Source organism: Lemur catta, chromosome 7 (assembly GCF_020740605.2).
Source record: "Lemur catta isolate mLemCat1 chromosome 7, mLemCat1.pri, whole genome shotgun sequence".
Lineage (NCBI taxonomy): Eukaryota > Metazoa > Chordata > Mammalia > Primates > Lemuridae > Lemur > Lemur catta.
The window spans coordinates 71,607,698-71,628,015 of record NC_059134.1 but is presented as its reverse complement, the minus strand read 5'-3'; the positions used below and the strand labels follow the sequence as shown (position 1 = coordinate 71,628,015).

The following is a 20,318-nucleotide window of genomic DNA, read 5'->3' as shown; positions in this document are numbered from 1 at the left end:
AGAGCCTTGCCTTGGCAGATGCTCAATAAATGTCAGCCACTATTACCAGCCATAAAAAAAAAGGTTTCCCATTTCTCATGTGGTACTTTGAAGCTCTCTGTGGCAAATTAGGATTAGAACACTTAAAGATGTAATGCCTCTTCCTCAATCCTTTTCTCTACCTTTTAAGTCTTAAAATTGAAGCCAGTGGAAGAAAGGAAAATGGAGAAATGGCTGCTAGCTATGTTCTAGTTGGTTCCCAATGACAGCAGCATCAGTTTGAACTGTCTCCCAGAAGTCTGTGTTACTATGGCTTTTACACATGCATCTTCACAAGCCATTGCCAGACAGATAAGACATGCTAAGGCAGGCCTACCTGTTCAGGTTCTTGATACCTGGCAATTTGTGAATGCTGCTTTTTTTGCAATCTGGAAAACGATCAAACTCTTTTTCTTCCTCTTTACCGTATTGGGACCCTTCTGGTTGATTAGAGCCTACCAAGAATCAGACATTCAAAAGCCATAATAAAATAATGAAGTCAGAACTGCAACAAGGAACTGACTCAAGGACCAGGGCCCTCTGCTGCTGGAACCCAGGGAAAATATTTCTCATTTAAAAAAAATAAGAAAGATACAAAAAAGTCAAACAGTTCATCTTCCCTAAAGACTCAGTGTTCTCTTGCAAGGCCTCTTCCTTCTTTCCTGAAGGCACACTCAGTTCTGAAGCAGAAGCTAGGAAACCACCCTGAGATAAATCGCTTTCCCCACCCCTTTTAATCTTGGGAAAGGACTGCCAATTCTAGAAATTCCTCCTTTGATCAGAAGATAAAGCAGAACAATGCTGTGGAACTAAGTGGATTTCTAAGGGACATTCTTCTAGGGTGTGTAAAGCTTGCCTGGAAGTGCCTGTGCCTGGAGGGGGTGGGGAGTGGTGGAAAGCTGGTTGCTACAGCCATAAGGAATAATCACATATTTGCTTCTAGACTTCTCATAGAAAAGAAACTCCATCTAATCTTCCCATCTCTGGGGAGCCATAGGCATGTTTATTACAGTGATTAGAGGGCTTCATCCACTCCACATTCTTCCTCTGCCCCTAGGCCCCCCATCTCAGAAAAGGAAAAAAAAAATCAGATTGATATCTTTCCCGTTATTTGCTGGAGGTTAAGTTTCTACTTCTTAGAGCCTTTTCATTATATGTATGTATATATACATATATATTATATATATACATATTTCTTAAACTGAGAATTGCAGCTCAAATCAGTCTACAAACATCAGACTATGAGCCTGTGGAAGGTGTGGACCCCCTTCTCTTATTGTTTAAGGGACAATTTGTTGTAAAACGCCAGGAATCATGCCTCTGCCCATGACATCTTTGTGCCCAGCGTCACCATCTGTATATGGGGATAATTTTCCTATCTGCTTCACGTGGTTATGTAATTTTTAAATCTAACACTTGAGGGCTAAACGCTTTACAAGCATAATCTCATTCAATTCTCCTGAAGACGGTGTTATAATTATGGAGACTCTATGTTAAGCTATTTTGTAACGTAGCAAGAGCCGTCTGGCTGTGAGTTATTATGGGGCTAACTTCCTTACCTGGCTGTTGTGAGGATTAAATGAGACACTGACCTGAGAGCGCTTTCCATGCACGCTGTCGAGCACTTTACACAACCCGTGTGACGGGCTACTAATTACACACTCTACAGCACCTGATCCACCGTGACGACTCGGCAAATGGAGTGAACGATTTTGTCTTGCCTGTTTCTTTCAGTGTTCCAGTCACAAATTAATCTCGCCGCCGCTTGGGGCCAAGACCACAAATCTAGGAACCACAGCTCAGATGGAGGGGGGAGCGGAGTCCCGGGAGAGGGTACGGGAACAATAGTGTATTTGGTGCTCATGCCAGTTGGCGGGGCTTCAGACGCCGGGCCGGAGAGGTGGCCGGCTGGGGTGTCCGGAGGGCTTCCTCCCCGGGTTTGAGGTCTGAGGCTGCACAGAGGGACGTCCGGCATCTCCGCGGAGGGAGCCGGACCCTGGCCCACAGCGCTCCAGCTCAAGCCTCACTGGCGCTGAACGCGCCCCTGCCCCGCCCACCAGGTCAGGTAGGCCGACGCACTAGCCAATCCACAAGAAGCCTGGGCGCAGAAGGCGGTGCTTCCCCGGCCGGAAGTGACGTGCGTGCTTGGCTGGCCGTGGAGTCGGCCGAAGCTGTCCGCGGCGGCTGAGCCAGCTGAGGGGAAAATGGCTCGGACTGTGGCGGCTGCAGCGTCTCAGGTTGTGGTGGAGGCGGAGGCTCAGGCAGTGTGAGGTGAGGAGTGGTCGGTGTGGCTGGGGCCGGTACTCGGGACCCTGCTTTGGGAGGGCGGAGCGGGGCCTCAGGGATCCCAAGATGGAAGGGTCCTTTGCCGCGGCCCCAGCCCCCCCGGATCCCCCGCCTGTGACCCTCCATCCCGTACTCTTGGCGCTGCCCAGCCGGACTCACCTCCCTGCGGGCCTTGCTTCCACCTAGGCCATTGCCAACTGCCCTGCGGAAGGTGCGAGGGGGCCCGCGCCCCCACCGGACCCTTTTTGTCGGGGGCAGGGGTGCGCCTGGGAGTAAGTTTTGTCCCAAAGGGGAGGGTAGGCCACCCCCTTGTCCCTCGGGACAGGGCTGGAGCCTCAGTGGCCGGTCCTGTTCTCTTGTCAGATTGTCCTGGGTAGTGTGTGTGTTGCACTTCTCAGTTATGGCCCCTTTCGCCTCCTGTCCCATCTCTGGCTTTAGGGGCTAAAGATCCTTTTTCTTCTCTCTGGCACCCCCACCCCGTTGCCTTTTTGCCGCGAATCCACTTGCTTTGGGAGGACAGTATTATTTCAGTGTATATTTAGCGTATCGTCTTTCTGGGAGGGCGGTCAGGTTAAAAATATTTACTTAACTCTTCCTCAGTGACGGAGGAACGATAAATAGTTGAAGAAAAAAGCCCATACTTATTTTCCTCACTAAATTGGCTTTAAAAACGAGATTCTCCAGCTGTGGAATTGTTCTGGGGGTGGGGGAGAAGAGCAGGGATTGAGGAGGGAAATAAGGAAGGAGAAACTTAAGTGAAGAGGAAAGTCTGGAAATAAAGAACGTGGAAGAGAGCTCCTGTCGTAGTTCTTCCCCTATATTGGCCTGATAGAAATTGAGGTTATAATTATATTTTTATTTTAAACAGTGGGCGTTTGAATTGAGTGAAACGAAAGAGGCCTTCCTTTTTGAACAAGATTGCTTATTAAAGAGTATCCTAATATCTTTCCAGGTGAGTGTCAGGCAGAAAAGCTCTGCAGGGAAAACTGTTTAATATATTGTAGCATCAAAGGCCACAGAATAGAAGAGATGCAAGAAAAGGAAAGCTATTTTTAGAGATGTGTTGAACACATAGTATAAAGGGGGAAGGCTGCACAGAGATCCAGAAATACTGATTTCAGAAGAGACACTGTACCTTTGCCTCCTTGGCTTGTGGTTTCAGGTCCTTACAAGAGACTCCTTTAAGCTGCAGCTCTGCTATAGTGGGGGTTGGTGCTGTTATTCACCAACAAATAGACTGGACCTTAGTTGAGATATACAAACTTTTGAAATACCTGCTTGTTTAATATTCAGACAGTGTTTGAGTATTGAAAAGCATTATAACTGAATGAGGAGAGTTTTTTTATTTATTAAATTTAGTTCAAAAGTGATTTTGTGTAGGTACAAAGTATATATAGAGCTTCTTCCACAAATTCCATAAATTCTGGCTAAATTAATAGATTCTAGAGCAGAGATTTTGTGTTTTGTGTGTGTGTTGCTTGTAGTTTTCCTTGCAAACAATATCTTTTAATATTTTCATACACTGGTTTCACAGTTTTTTCTGTTTTATATTAATGGAATATATGAGATCTAGAGTATGAAAATTCCACTGTTTTGTCTTGGGTTCTGCTTAAAAAGGAAAAACAACTGCTATGTGAAATGTGTTAATGATAAGAGATTTACAGTCTCTAATCATTTTGATTGTACTCATATGATGTTCTTTTCATGGGAATTGGCATGCTTACCTTGGAATTTTAGAAATTATTATAACTTTCTGTAATTGGCTGCATATTAATTATATGATTTTTTTGTCTCTCCTTCTGCCATTAATAGTTCTAAAATTTTCAATTAATTGAAGATTGCTGCGTCAATTCCCATGTCCAGGAGTCTTTCTTTAATCCAGCACAAAGTTTTGCACTTAGTAAGCACATTCAGTAAATGAATTTATGCATAAAGAGTGTTGAATTTCCCAAGAGCTCGGAACTCTTATCGGAGCATCATACCAGACTTTCAGAGCAGTAGTAGTGTAGAGCACTTTCTAAAAATGCTTTGTAACTTCTCTTGCTTTGATGATATAAATTATCCATTTTATTAATTTACCATATTCCAAAAAGAGTTTAAGGCAGGTAAATGTTAAAGGTGAATGTTTTAGTGCAGTGCATTCACATTGTAGGTGATTTGATATGAATACCTGAGTAGGGCTAAAAATTAACCATCTGAAAGATATTAGAGTTCCAGAGGGTCTGCAAGGGTGCCTAGCACTGCAAGGGTTCCAGTGATAGAAAAATGAATTAGACAGTGCTTGACCTCAAGGAGTTCTATAGTCCTGTGGTCCCCAACCCCTGGGCCAGTACTGGTCTGTGGCCTTGTGGCCTGTTGGAACCTGCCGCACAGCAGGAGATGAGCAGCAGACTGAAGCTTCATCTGTATTTACACCTGCTCCCCATCACAGGCAGAGCTTCTGTCAGATGAGCAGCTGCATTAGATTCTCATAGGAGCCCAAACCCTACTGTGAACTGTGCATGTGAGGGATCTAGGTTGTGCACTCCTTATGAGAATCTCATGCCTGATGATTTGAGGTGGAGCTGAGGCGGTGATGCTAGCGCTGGGTGCCAAAAAGATTGGGGATCCCTGCTATAGTTCATCTGGAAGACAGACATACAGATTATAACAGTAGTAGATCCAAAGTGCTAAAAAGGATGTGGGCTGGGAGATGGAAAGGGAATGAGTGGGTCTGATGAGGAAGATGATGCTCAAATTGAGTTTTGAAGGGTGTATTCCTTCTATTAGTGAGGGTGGCATGGATAAAAGTGATCAGATTCTAGGCCCTGCTCTGCTTCTACCAAGCATTGAAATAGCAAGCTGCTCAATACCTCTTGTATTCATTTTCTTATTCAGGATTTGACTACATCTAAAACAGTGCTGTCTTGTAGAAATATGAGTCACAAATGGGAGTCACATATGTAAGAGATTTTACGTTTTTTTTTTTCCCTAAGTCTTTGAAATCTGGTGTGTATTTTACACATGACACATCTCAATTCAGAACAGCCATATTTCAAGTGCTCAGTAGCTCCATGTAGCTAGTAATTACCGTGTAAATTACTTTGACAATGTAGATCTAAAGTATGAAAATTCTATTTTATCTTGAGTTCCTGCTTAAAAAGGAAAAGCAACTCCAATGAGAAGTATATTAATGGTAATTTATAATATCTAATCATTTTGATGGTATTCATATGATGTTTTTTTCATGGGAATTATGTTCATGCTTGCAAATATTACTGTAGGTATCCTACAGGTTGTTCATAGGATTATGGCTGGGAATAGGAGAAACTTCTTTATTTTCCCTGCCTCTGTGGTTGAGTCAGATTTTTGATATCTTTATTTTGTGCATTGATGGTATACTTAGTATTCTTCCTTTTTCTCTGCAATCTATTATTTCTAACATGATGGACTCAAAACACAATGAGAGTACACCTAGACAATTTAGGAGGTTAAAAGGAGATTTATACAATTTTAAACTACTTTTTGGATTTCTTAAAATTTTAGATTTAGCTATTTGAGTACAAAAACAAATAGGGTTTTTAAACACTTTTAATAGATTTGAAGCCAGTTATTATTGGCTTAGCAGCAAGTATTTATCTTTTAACCTTGAGAATACATTAAGACACTATGTAATTAACATCCTTACTGTTAAACATAAAGCTTTCTGTTAGTCTTACAGTGCAACAGTTAAATTATTACAGTGTTGATTAATGTAATTTGTTGTGCATTTGATTTTAGTTAAAACTAGGGTCTTATTTTAGACAAGATTCTGTTTTAATGACTATGACTAACAATAATAAAGTAAATATCCTTATATTTGTATTGATTATTACAGCTTAGCTAATGCTTTTTTTTCTTCTAAGGCCTTATTACCTATGAAGCAAATATAGCAAGTATTCTCATTTTGATGAGGCCTAAAGATGTTGTCCAGGCTGGAATGCAGTGGCAGGATCTTAGCTCACTGTAACCTTGAACTCCTGGGCTTAAGTGATGGTCCGCCTCAGCCTCCTGAGTAGCTAGGAGTATATGTGTGTACCAACATGTCCAGCTAATGAAAAAGATTTTTTTTAGAAATGGGCGGCCCGGGGCTGAGGAGAGTCGTCTTACTATGTTGCCCAGGCTGGTCTCGAACTCCTGGCCTCAAGTGATCCTCCTGCTTTGGCCCCCCAAAGTGCTGGGATTATAGGTGTGAGCCACTATACCCAGCTGTGACTTGTTTACTGTAATAAGGTAGAAGCATTGCTTGAACCCAAGTCTTATAATGGTGGGCCCAGTGTTCTTTTCATTGCATCTTTTCATATGGTATTTGAGTATTTAGATGTATACTAAATACCAGATTTTTGGAGTATGTATTAAAGAATGGGTACTTCCTGCCTTTAGCAAGATTATATTCCAACTAGGAGAGACCAACTACAATCCATATAGCAAAAAGTACTTTAGTTATTTTAAAAAATTATTAATGGGAGAGAAAAGATGTAAGGGATAATATAGTTACACTGAAAATAGATAAAGTTAATTAAGCAAGATTTTTATTTTTTGATTAAAGAGTTTAGACCTTAAACTGTTACTAAAAGAAGAAGAAGGTGATGAGATGTCAAGGACAATGATATTTCAGTACACAGGGAAAGGCCGGGTGCTGTGACTCATGCCTGTAATCCTAGCACTCTGGGAGGCTGAGGCAGGTGGATTGTTTGAGCTCAGGAGTTCGAGACCAGTCTGAGCAAGAGCGAGACCCCGTCTCAACTAAAAATAGAAAGAAAATTTGCTGGACAACTAAAAAATAGATAGAAAAAATTAGCTGGGCATAGTGGCACATGCCTGTAGTCCCAGCTACTTGGGAGGCTGAGGCAAAAGGATTGCTTGAGCCCAGGAGTTTGAGGTTGCTGTGAGCTAGGCTGATGCCACTGCACTCTAGCCCGGGCAACAGAGTAAGACTCTGTCTCAAAAAAAAAAAAAAACAAACACCGGGAAAAACTTAGCTAAGGAAACATAAAGTATATAGGCTTAAGGAAGAATTTACAAGGCTTACTTAAAATGATGGGGACAGGATACAGGTGAAATAAAAGATGAGAATAAATAGACATCTGCCATTAAAGAATTTATTGGCTAGTGGTAAGAACTTTTATATTATTTGGATGATTCAGGAAGTCTTATGTTAGTGCTGTGAATTCATTATAGCTTGAGTAATGTGGTAGACATGGAAGGTTAAGAGAGCTGAAGGAGAGGTTGGTGACCATAAATCAGCAGCAATGTAATTCTTGTTCCTGTTGTGAAATGAACAGGGACTTGATAAGGAATTTGACTGTGAGAAGAAAAAGGAATAGGCAGTGTTAAAAAAAAGAAAATAAATTAAAAAAATTTACAGTATGGGAAATCCTAATTGTAACAAGCCATTTAAAAAAGTATTTTTTAAAATAAAAACAGAAATTGACAGTTTACTTTCAGAACGTACCAGTAGAAGCAGGAAGAAATTAAATATTATTAAAATTCTGTGGCGTGAGAGGAAAAAGCAAAGACAAAATCCTCTTTCAAGATAAAAGGGGTGGGAAATGGGTGGGAGGAGAGGGAAATCAATGAAGGTACTTTCTGGTGAGGTGGGAAAAGAACATGGATATCTGATGGGAGAGACAGTTTTGAAATGCCTAGGGAATAGAAAAAACCCTCTTTTCAAATGTTTTATTTATGTTTTAACATTACTCCATACATATTTTGTATACATTGCCCCCAAACATATTTACAGTTTTGGGAATTATATGAACATGTATTTTCCCCCCAAGATAAGCTCTGAAGGAGACCTAATTATTTCCATAACTAAAATCATTGTGCTATGAGTAGCCATAACTACACAGATTTTACTAGTCACTTTGTATGTGTTCATAATATAATTTATGACTGGTTTGATGGGAAAAGGTACTTTTTGGCTCCAGGGAATATGGAATAGCCTAGTTTCATCTGACTAGATCTCATAATGACATTTATCGGAGTAGAATTCTGTGTGTATTGAAATGCATGACATGATACTGTAATTGTTAAGGATTCTTTTTTTTTTTTAAAGTCATACTTGTTGAGGTATAATTTACATATAATAAAATTCATATGTTGTAGGTGTACAGTTCTGTGAATTATTAAACACAATGACAATTGTGTAACTGCCACCACCACAATTAAGATATAGACTATTTCCATTACTCCAAAAAATTTTCCTTAAGTCCCTTTTGTAGTGAATCTTTTCTGCCCACCCTCTAGTCCCTGGCAATAACTGATGTGTTTTTTATCCCTATAGTTTTGCCTTTCCCAGAATGTCATATAAATTGGCATAAACCAGTATATAACCTTTTGAGCCTGGCTTTCACTTAGCATAATGCTTTTGAGATTCAGTAAGATGTCTCTTTTTTTTTTTTTTTTTGAGACACAGTCTCGCTCTGTTGCCTGGGCTGGAGTGCCGTGGCATCAGCCTAGCTCACAGCAACCTCAAACTCCTGGGCTCAGGCAATCCTTCTGCCCCAGCCTCTGGAGTAGCTGGGACTACAGGCATGTACCACCATGCCCAGCTAATTTTTTCTATATATTTTTTAGTTGTCTATTTTTAGTAGAGATGGGGTCTCGCTCTTGCTCAGGCTGGTCTCGAACCCCTGACCTCGAGCGATCCTCCCCCTCGGCCTCCCAGAATGCTAGGATTACAGGCATGAACCACTGCGCCCAGCTAGATGTCTCTTTTTTTAATAAACTATTTTTTAGAAAATACCTGGAAAAATTGTGAAGTTTTAGATTTACAGAAAAATTGTGGAGATAGTACAAAGAATTACTGTAAACCCTGGACCTGATTTCCCCTAATTTTTTAAGTATGTAAACTATTTTTGTTAATTGTCAAACATGCAAGATTCTAGAATTAAGTTTTTTGAAGATGGGAAACTATATGAAGGTTTCTGTCAAGGTAATGACTTTCTAATGACTTTTATTGTGGTAAATTATATATATATAACAAAATTTGTCCATTTTGTCCATTTTTAAGTGTACAATTCGGTGACATTAATTACAGTCACATTGTATAACCATCACCACCACCTATTTTCACAATTTTGTACCACCCCAAACAGAAACTCTGTACCTGTTAAGCAGAAACTATTGATTCCCCTTTCCTCCCAGCCTCTGGTAACTATTAATCTACTTTCCATCTCAAGACTTGTGGTCTTGTTACTACATGTTTCTTTTTTTTTTTTTTTTGAGACAATTTTGCTCTGTTGCCTGGGCTAAAGTGCAGTGACGCCATCATAGCTCACTGCAGCCTCAAACTCCTGGGCTCAGCCTTGCAAGGAGCTGGGACTACAGGTGTGCACCACTATGCCTGGCTAATTTTTCTATATTTTGTTTAGGTATTTCCTGTAGGTGGAATCACATAATATTTGTCCTTTTGTGACTGGCTTATTTCCCTTAGCGTAATGTTTTCAAGGTTAATCCATGTTGTACCATGTATCATTACTGTTTATGACTGGATAATATTCCATTGTGTGTGTGTGTGTGTGTGTGTGTGTGTGTGTGTATTTTGTATACCCATTCACTGATGGACACTTGGCATGTTTCCACCTTTTGGCTATTGTAAATAATGCTATGAGCATTAGTGTATAAGTATTTGATTCCCTGTTTTTAGTTCTTTTGGGTGTATATCTAGAAATAAAATTGCTGGGTCATGGTAATTCTGGGTTTAAAATTTTTGAGGAAACACCAAGTGTTTTTCAAAGTGGCTATACCATTTTATATTCTTCTATCAGCAAAGTATGGGGCTCCAATTTTTCTACATCCTTGGCACGACTTGTTATTTTCTTTTTTCTAGTTCTAATCATTCTATTAGGTTAACTAATGATGTTGAACATCTTTTCATGTGCTTATTGGCAATAAGATGCCTTTTTTTTTTTTCCCTTAATGGGTTCTTACAGTGTTGTCCAGACTGGAGTGCAGGGGCTATTCACTGGCCTGCCCTTCTGAGCATAGCACACTACAGCCTCAAACTCCAAGTTTTAAGCAATCCTCCTGCCTCAGCTTCCTGAGTAGCTGGGACTGCAGGCATGAGCCACTGTACCCAGCTAATGGTAGGAATGCTTGTTTTAATAATTGGACAGATATGTGTATTTTTTAATGTATTTGATGTATTTTAATGCCTATTATATATTAAGCATTTTATATACATAATTTTTTAACCTGAAAGCAGTATATTATCTGTGTTTTACAGATGAGAAAACTAAAAACTAAAAAAAAGATAAAAGGAGATTAAGTAACTTGCTTAAAATCACATAGTTAATAAGAGGGAAGTCTGTTTGACCTGTGGTCTTGTTACTACATGATTTTTTTTTTTTTTTCTTTTTTGAGACAGAGTCTTGCTCTGTTGCCTAGGCTAGAGTGCAGTGGCATCATCATAGCTCACTGTAGCCTCAAACTCCTGGGCTCAGCCTTGCAAGTAGCTGAGACTACAGGTGTGCGCCACTACACCTGGCTAATTTTTCTATATTTTGTAGAGATGGGGTCTCGCTCTGGCTCAGGATGGTCTTGAACTCCTGGCCTCAAGAATCCTCCTGCCTCAGCCTCCCAGAGTGCTAGGATTACAGGCGTGAGACACTGTGCCCAGCCTACTACATGATTCTTTTCTCCTGTTATCACTGTTCTACAGAACTAAAAATTGCACATGTTGATGTCATGTGAAAACAAAATTTTTTTATCTATAGAAATCGATGGAGTTCTGGTAAAAATTCCAAAAGTATTCATGTCATTTTTTCATTGTTTATTATTATTCCCTATTTGGAGTTTATCAGTTGCAGCTCAGTTTTGTTTTTTCTCTACCTTAAGCCATTTTGGAAATGCAAGCATAGCCCATAACATATAGCACAAAAGCTTTACTATTATTTGTCATGTTGGAATTGGGGTAATGTCAAAGTTTATTTAATGATTCATGTCAAATGAATGAGTAATAAATGTAGTCCAAAGTTCAGTAATTATCTCCATAAAGCTGTAGTACTGTTCAGATTCTGAGTTAGATTGAAAACTGCTTGGTCAGCAAAATGTCTTTCAATAGGAACCTTTTGCTGTGACTGTATCTGCCCCCATCCTTGTCCTCCTCTCGACACATACAGTGGCTCCTAAAGGCTGAAGGTGGGGTAATGACTGCTAGTGCTTACTAGACTAAAATGTAGTCATTGCTTTTTTACAAAATAGGAGAATTAAGCCCTTTAATGAATGTGCTTGCAGTATTTGTGCAATGCGTAATCATAAGAAGAGAGTGATATGGAGGTTAAAGAATGGAGTGGGAGCCAGGCTTGGCTCACCCATCTTTAAACTTGTGAAGAAGCTTGGGAAGACTCTCCTCTTAAGCTTTTCCCATGGCTTATTCTTATGTCCAGGTTGTGGCTCCAATTTCTTCTTTTCCCTCACTGCCCTCTTAAAAATAGTATCCTCGCCGAGCACGGTGGCTCACGCCTGTAATCCTAGCACTCTGGGAGGCCGAGGCGGGTGGATCGCTCAAGGTCAGGAGTTCGAGACCAACCTGAGCAGGAGTTCGAGACCAACCTGAGCAAGAGCAAGACCTCGTCTCTACTAAAAAAATAGAAAGAAATTATCTGGCCAACTAAAATATATATAGAAAAAATTAGCCGGGCATGGTGGTGTATGCCTGTAGTCTCAGCTTCTCGGGAGGCTGAGGCAGTAGGATTGCTTAAGTTTGAGGTTGCTGTGAGCTAGGCTGACGCCACGGCACTCACTCTAGCCCGGGCAACAGAGTGAGACTCTGTCTCAAAAAAAAAAAAATAGTATCCTCTCAACTAAATCATTCTCGCATTACTGGGAGTCCCCCCATTTCATTTACTGTTTTAACTTACCATTTTGTTTACTTGCTTGTGTAAGGCGAACCTGATAACCACTACACTACGGAAATCAGGCTGTTTATTTGTTTGAATCAAACCACTTCTTAACATTTCCACTGCTATCACCCTAGTCCAATTCATTATTGGTTCTCTTCTAGACTATTTCAGTTATGTATTAACTGGTTTCTCAGTTTCCATTTTTGTGTTCCTGTATCTATTTTCCACAGAGCAGTAGGGATCTTTGAGCAGTGTAAATCAGATCATATGAGTGAGTCTGCTTGAATTCCATGTTTGGCTTCCTGTTATACCTGATAACTGAGTATAGCACCCCTTGCAAGTCTATTAAGTTTAATAGATGGAGATTTTAAGATTTTTTTTTTTTGAGAGATTTTAAATTTTTGATAGTGGAGCTTAGTGATTTAACTTGTTCTTAATTTTTATCAAAAAACATTTCACTAGAGATCCACAGAGTAAAACTATGTTAGGTTCAAATGAGGAAGTTTCATTGTATCACACCCTTAACCTAGAAATATAACTGTATATTTAGCATATCTGAATTTGGAAAAAAGGATTAAGTTTTATGAGTCAAATTTAATATTATAAAAATCTAGGAGTTGGAATGAATCTTATTATCCACTGTCTAACCACCTTATTTACTTGAGAAATTGATGTCCAGAAAGGTAAAGTGCCTAATCCAAGTTGAATAGCTAATTAATACTAGAGCTTGGGGAAGAACTCAGTTCTCTTTTTCTTCTAACTTGAAGTCCTTGTCATTTGTTAGTCCATGATACCTATATTTAGCAATTTTAAAATTGAATTTCTATTAACACCTTAGATTTAAGAATGTTTTTCAAATATAGAACTTGATTGAATAACAAAGCTGATTTCTAAGGAAATAATCTTTAGGGAATGTCAGTTTCTAACTCCAGGGGAAAAAACTTATTTCAGGATTAGTTTTTATTGGAAGAATGTCTTAATTCATTTTCTGCTGCTATAATGAATACCACAGACTGAGTAATTTACAGAGAAAAGATATTTATTTCCCTTATAGTTCTGGAGACTGGGAAGTCCAAGGGTGTCATATTGGCATCTACTCAGCATCTGGTGAGGGCCTTCTTTCTGTGTCATAACGTGGCACAAGTAAGCACAGGAGAAGACCAAACTCATCCTTTTATCAGGAGCCCATTCTGATGATAACTAACCCACTCTCAAGATACTGGCATTAATCTGTTCATGAGGGCAAAGCCTTCATGACCTAATCACCTCTTAAATATTCCACCTCTTTTTTGGGGCAGTGGCATCATCATAGCTCACTGCAACCTCAAACTTTTGGGCTTACGCAATCTTCCTGCCTCAGCCTCCCGAGTAGCTGGGACTACAGGTACGCACCACCATGCCTGGCTAATTTTTCTATTTTTTTGTGGAGACAGGTCTTGCTGTGTTGCTCAGGCTAATTTCAAACTCCTGGCCTTAAGCCATCCTCCCACTTCAGCCTCCCGAAGTGCTAGGATTACAGATATGAGCCATTGAGCCTGGCCAGGTTCCACCTCTTAATACCATCACAATGGTAATTAAATTTCAACGTGATTTTAGAGGGGACATTCAAACCATAGCAAAGAACCATTAAAACAGTTATTAGATAATAGTTGGCTGAATGTTTAGTCAAACAGTATATTTGCTGTAAATAGCTTAATAAATAACATTGTCTTTCAATGACAGTTGTTTTGTGGGAGTTCTTTGTAGTGGATGGACTGGAAGCAATTATTTTTTTATATGCTAAGAGGGTTGTATAAAATACGAGATGGCGATGAGTATAGTAGTGTAGCATATCCAGCTTGTTAAGTAAAGTTTATGATTGTTCTGATTTAGAGTGACCCATGAAGTTGGTTCTAGCTTAGAGAATATAGCTTTACTATATCAGCAATATTCCCTGAAGAGTAAGAGTATCATCTGTAAATATGTGGTTAATGAAATAGATGGACCTGTACATTTCTGTTAAGCCTGAATTTTTGGTTAGCTTTCATCATTAACTGAACCTAAAATTTTGTGGAGATCTGCTCAGTTTGAGGGCCCAGTCTTCCATAAGACCGCTGTCAACTCTGACACCAGCTGCAAGTTTGGAGGCAAGGGACTCCCAAAGGTTTGATAACTTGCTAAAAGTATGCATAGAACTCACTGAGAGCTATTATATTCAGGGTTACAGTTTATTACAGGGAAAAGATACAGATTAAAATCAAGGAAAGGAGTGCATAGAATGAAGCAAGTCTAGGAGAGTTTCAAATGTGGAGCTTCTGGTGTTCTCTCCCCATGGAGTCAGAATGCATTACTCTTCTAGCATCAGTGTATGACAACATGCATGGAGTATTGCCAGCTAGGGAAGTTCACCTGAGTTTTAGTGTCCTGATTTTTTAAATGGGGTTTCATGACATAGGCATTATTGATGGATTGCCCACATAGTTGAACTCAGCCTCTAGGTTGGATTCAGACTGATACTGGGTGACCCAAAGTCTCCCCTAAATCATATGGTTGCTCTTTCTGGGTGGCCAGCCCCAACTTAAAGACACTTCTATCAGGTGTGACGTAGGTTATCCCCTAGAAGTGGAAAACAAAGGCAAGACCTCTCTTTGGGCAAGGCAAAATTCTTTACTACACAGACTGTAAAATTCAAACTTAATGTCCCTGGTTTCTTTAGGAACAGACTCTGTAGATCAGTGGTCCTCAACCTTTTTGGCAGCAAGGACCAGTTTTGTGGAAGACAGTTTTTCCAGGGACCTGGGGGTGGGAGGTGAGTGGGGGGGATGTGAGCGAGGTGGAGCAAATGTAAATACAGATGAAGCTTCGCTGGCTCCCCTCCTGCTGTGCCTGGTTCCTAACAGGCCATGGGGCAGTACTGGTCCTCGGCTGGGGGTTGGGGACCACTGCTCTAGATTATTGATTGATTGGACCCTAACTCCACAAATATTAATAAGAACCAAAGCCATTTATTTCAGGTAGTCATTTGATTCACATTACTCTTAACCTTATTAGATTCTTTTTTTTTTTTTGAGACAGAGTCTCACTCTGTTCCCTGGGCTAGAGTGAGTGCCGTGGCGTCAGCCCTAGCTCACAGCAACCTCAAACTCCTGGGCTCAGGTGATACTTCTTCCTCAGCCTCCCGAGTAGCTGGGACTACAGGCATGCACCAGCATGCCCGGCTAATTTTTTTTTTTGTATATATTTTGGTTGTTTGGCTAATTTCTTTCTATTTTTAGTAGAGATGGGGGTCTCACTCTTGCTGAGGCTGGTCTCGAACTCCTGAGCTCAAACGATCCACCCGCCTCGGCCTCCCAGAGTGCTAGGATTACAGGCGTGAGCCACCGCGCCCGGCCCTTATTAGCTTCTTTTTCTGTTATATTTTTATCCTGCTTGGGCTTCACTGAACTTCTTAGATTTGTTTGGTTGGTATCTTTCTTCAGTTGTGGAAAGTTCTTGGCCATTTCCTCTTCAAATATGTCTTCTGTCCCATTCTGTCTCCTCTCCTTCTTGGACTCCAGTTACACATTCTGTTAGACCATTTTAAATGGTCCCATAGAACTCAGTCATGCTGTTGTATCCCCTCCCCTCTTATTTTTCCCTCTATTTCAGTCTGGATATTTTCTGTTGATCTATCTTCAGGCTTGCCAGTCCTCTCTTTCTCCTGTTAAGTCCATCTAATTAATTCTTCATTTGTGATATATTTTTCCTTTCTAGCATTTCTTTTTGATTCTTTTTTATAGTTTTCATCACTCTGCTGAAATTCTCTACCCCTTCATACATGTTGTCCACCATTTCTACTAGATCATTTAGTATTTTTATCGTAATTATTTTAGAGTTACTGTTTAATAACGTCAACATTTGGACCATCTCTGAATCTGCTTATTTTGACTGTTTCCTTGGTCATTAATGACATTTTCTTCTTTGTCTCATAATCTTTGATTTTATGCCAGACAACTTGTGTAAAACAACAGTAAAACCCTAAGTTTGCTTATTTACTTCATATTTACCTCCAAAATTTCCTTTGTTCTGTCAGACTACTAAATTGAGTAAATCTGATTTCTAAGTGAGATGAGTCTGTACTTTGTTGTAGCTTTAGTTTATTTTTACCACTGGGTTCAAATACTTCAGTATAGAATTATGATTTCCTCTTCAGCAAGATTTGGGATCTGAGCACTGACATAATTCCAGAGATGTGTTTTGCCAGCCTAGCTGCCAGTTTTTTAGGTTCCTGGAAGGTTATCTTTGTTCTTTAGGCCTGCTTCCTGCCTTTCTGTATCTTAGGAGATCTCTGCCTTGCTGCCCCTACCCTTGTTGCTGGAGGCCAGCTGTTTTACATTCTGTGAAGGTCTGGAATGCCTTGGAGAGCTTTTTTCAGCTCTCTTGCCTCATCCACAGCCTTTGGTAGCTGAAAGCTTGGAGTGCCTCAGAGGAATTTCTTCTTTGCTCACCTGTCAGCCCTCCTCTGGGGGATGATAGCCTTCTACTTTGGAGAGGCCCACATACTTCAGGGGGGATCTCTTTCAGCTCTTCTGAGCTGTTTCCATCTTTCAATGTGCTACCTATGCACTTAACAAAAACTTCTCAGAGAGTTTGTGGGCAGATGCAGACTTGTTCCAAGCCTGGGTCTCTTTATAATTCTTTTTTTTTTTTTTGAGACAGAGTCTCACTCTGTTGCCGGGGCTAGAGTGACATGGTGTCAGCCTAGCTCACAGCAACTTCAAACTCCTGGGCTCAGGTGATCCTCCTGCCTCAGCCTCCCTAGTAGCTGGGGCATGCACCACCATGCCCAGCTAATTTTTTCTATATCTTTTTAGTTGTCCAGCTAATTTCTTTCTATGTTTAGTAGAGATGAGGCCTCGCTCTTGCTCAGGCTGGTCTTGAACTCCTGAACTCAAGTGATCCTCCCGCCTCAGCCTCCCAGAGTGCTAGGATTACAGACATGAGCCACCACGCCTGGTCCTCCTTATAATTCTTATTTCAGCACTTTAGAACACTCAGCTCCACTACTCTTGAGAATTTTAATCATCATGCTAGCATACATGTGGCATTAAAATTTTTGTTAAATGTCTGGCTTGTTTCTTCTCTCTGCAGTACATTTCCTCCTGCTGCTGCTGTACCAAGGGTGAGAGTAGTGGTGGGCTTCTGTCTCCTATGAAGGGCTTATTGGTTTCTGGAATTTAATTCATTAGGGTTTTTAGTGTCCTTTGCTCTCTGATATGTCTTAAAACTGTTATTTTTTTTAGCTTGTTTAGCTTGTTTTTTGTTTTTGGGGTGAGAGTGACAGTCTCTTGCCACATTGTATATCCTAATAAGCAAAAATCCCTCTATTACATATTTATCATCTTTGTTTTGAAATAGTAAATCATGCAGTTGATGAAAAATTTAAAACTGTACCAAAGTTTAGATAGTGAAAAGTAAGTCTGCTTCCTTCCATTGACTTTCCCTAGTCCTTCAGTTTTATTAATAGTTACTGACTTTGTAATTCCTTACTTTCCTCAATCTCCTAAGGTGTCTCTTCCTTTCCAAGTGCTCCTGATTGTATCTGTGCTTCTGATTGTATCCTTTTCAACTATATCTAGTATCTGAGGTAGTATATATCCTCTGTCTCTGTGCCTCTCAATCTTTTTCCCTTCAGTCTGCCACTCATTGAAGGCCTTTCCCATTTTAAACAGCCATTTCTGATATCACTTCCTCCTATTTACCTATCTCTCCTAGTTCCCTTTACTGTTAAAGAATTGAAAGAATAATATGCCCTTGTTACTTTTCACTACTTTTCTTTTAGTTTTCCACACTTTCTAAAACTCTCTTCTTTAAAAATCACTAATGCGGGGGAGGAGAAATAAGGAGTGACTGCTAATGGGTATAGGTTTCTTTTGGGGGTGGTGCAAGTATTCTGAAATTTGGAATTTTGAATATACTAAAATCAACTGAATTGTGTACTTTAAAAAGGTGAATTTTGTGAGTTATATCACAATAAAACTATTTAAAAATCGCTAATGAGCTCTTAGATCTAGTGTGTTTTTTCCAGTTCTCATCCTATGTCATCTCTCTGTAGTTTCTGACGGATGTTTGACGATTTCCTTCTAAAGATACTCTGTTCCCTGTATTTCTCTGATAGCAGCTCTCACACCTGTTATATTTCCCTGGGACCTTCTGTTTCCTGCTTAAATATTAGTGGCTCTCATGATTTCCTTGTCTCTTTTTTTTTTGTTTGTTTTTTGAGACAGAGTCTCACTTTGTTGCCCGGGCTAGAGTGAGTGCCGTGGTGTCAGCCTAGCTCACAGCAACCTCAAACTCCTGGGCTCAAGCGATCCTCCTGCCTCAGCCTCCCGAGTAGCTGGGACTACAGGCATGTGCCACCATGCCCGGCTAATTTTTTCTATATATATATTTTAGTTGGCCATATAATTTCTTTCTATTTTTAGTAGAGACGGGGTCTCGCTCTTGTTCAGGCTGGTCTCGAACTCCTGACCTCGAGCGATCCACCCGCCTCGGCCTCCCACAGTGCTAGGATTACAGGCGTGAGCCACCGCGCCCGGCCTCCTTGTCTCTTTTTTATCTTCACTCTATGCATTCTCCCAGGGCAATCTCAACTACTTCCATGACTTTAGGTCTTCAGCTGTACATAGATAACCCCTAAAGATTTATCTGTAGCCAAATTGCTCTTTGAGCCCAAGGCCAGTATTTCTAATCCCCCAACTGGACACACACTGTATTTCTTACAAGTACTTCAAAATAGTAATGTGTTTTGTTCTCAACTATGGGGCTCTGAAGAACACTTCTGAGAATGCATACACATGATTTTCTTCCCTCAGAGAAATAAATTGTTGGCCTATTATTTGGCATGTTTAAGATGGCTTCCAAATACTTTAAATGAAAATAAATTCAACTAAAGTGGATTAAAAATCTATTTATTGTATCTCCTACATTAAAATATTCATTTTGAATGTGATATTTTCGTGTACTCTTAAATATCTGATAGAATATTGAAGGAACCCTACAGTGAAGAATTGCTTCCTAATCTGGTCCATATTAAATTTAATTTCATTTATTTGTTTAACAGATATTTGAATGAAAGCTTTCTTGTTCCAGGACTAGAGTGCTGGGATACGGCAATGAATCAAACAGATAAATTTCCACTTCATGAAATTTAGTCTAGAGGGGAAATACAGACAATAAAATAAATAAGAAATATATAGTATACTGGCTGGCATACCAAAATGCTAAGGAGAAAAATAAGTAAAATAATTGGTAGTGGAGTTGGAGAAAGTTGCATTTTTAATTAGGTCATCAGGGAGGACTTTACTCAGATGTCACCTTTTCAATGAAGATTTGAAGGAGGCAAGGGAGTAAGCTATTCAGGGGAAGAGCAGTCCTGTCAGAGGGACTAGAAGAGCAAAGGCCTTGAGTTGGGAGCATAATGTCCTTGAGGAACAACAAGGAGGCCATTGTGATAGGAACAGAGGGAAGTTGTAGGAGAGAAGTAATGAGGGCAAATTTTAGAGTGCCTGGTGGACCATTGTAAAGATTTTACCTTTTCTCTGAATGAGATAAGAGCTATTCAAAGTTGTGATTTGAGGAGTAACAAGATATAGGGTTTTCAAGATCTCTGTGGCTACTGTGTTGAGGATAGTCTGAAGATGGGAAATGGATATATTAGATTAAATAAAATATGTTAATTAATTTTTATCTGTTTCTTTTCATTAATGTAGCTGTGGAAAATTTTAAATTACATGGGATGTGCATTCTCTTTCTATTACATGTGTTGCTCCAACCTAATGCTACCCAATACCTGGACATTCTACTATTTCATCTTCGTGACAAATTTGTATAGTTCCTAGTACCACAGTACTAGGTTTCTTTTGTTTCATGAATATTTTCCCCCTACATGAATCAGTAGAGACAGGAGAATATTATCTTCTCATCTATTGGTGTTTTAACACAGATGAAGCACCTCCTATTTTTAATTTTCCATTGTCATCTCCCTCCTAGTTTTCAAGATAATCTTCACCTCCTCCCCCCTCACTTGTTTGTTTTAAACTCAACCATGTGATTTTTCAGGAAAGGTTGAATTATTAATAAGTGAGCTCTTTTAGCTGGTTTTTTTGTTTCAGAATTTGAGCTTCTCTT

General features: G+C 39.9%; 1 protein-coding gene across 4 annotated transcripts in view; it reads left to right on the top strand.

Annotated features, from left to right (window-relative positions):
• Positions 1–2,140: 2,140 nt before the first annotated feature.
• PIK3C2A (phosphatidylinositol-4-phosphate 3-kinase catalytic subunit type 2 alpha) overlaps positions 2,141–20,318 on the top strand; it is an 89,543-nt gene continuing 71,365 nt past the window's right edge. For 3 of the 4 annotated variants that reach the window (XM_045557605.1, XM_045557607.1, XM_045557606.1), the window contains exon 1: positions 2,184–2,289. The gene's annotated coding sequence lies outside the window, so the exon portion shown is untranslated. Of the gene's footprint in view, positions 2,290–20,318 lie in introns of all 4 variants that reach the window. The other variant, XM_045557604.1, reaches the window with a different exon arrangement.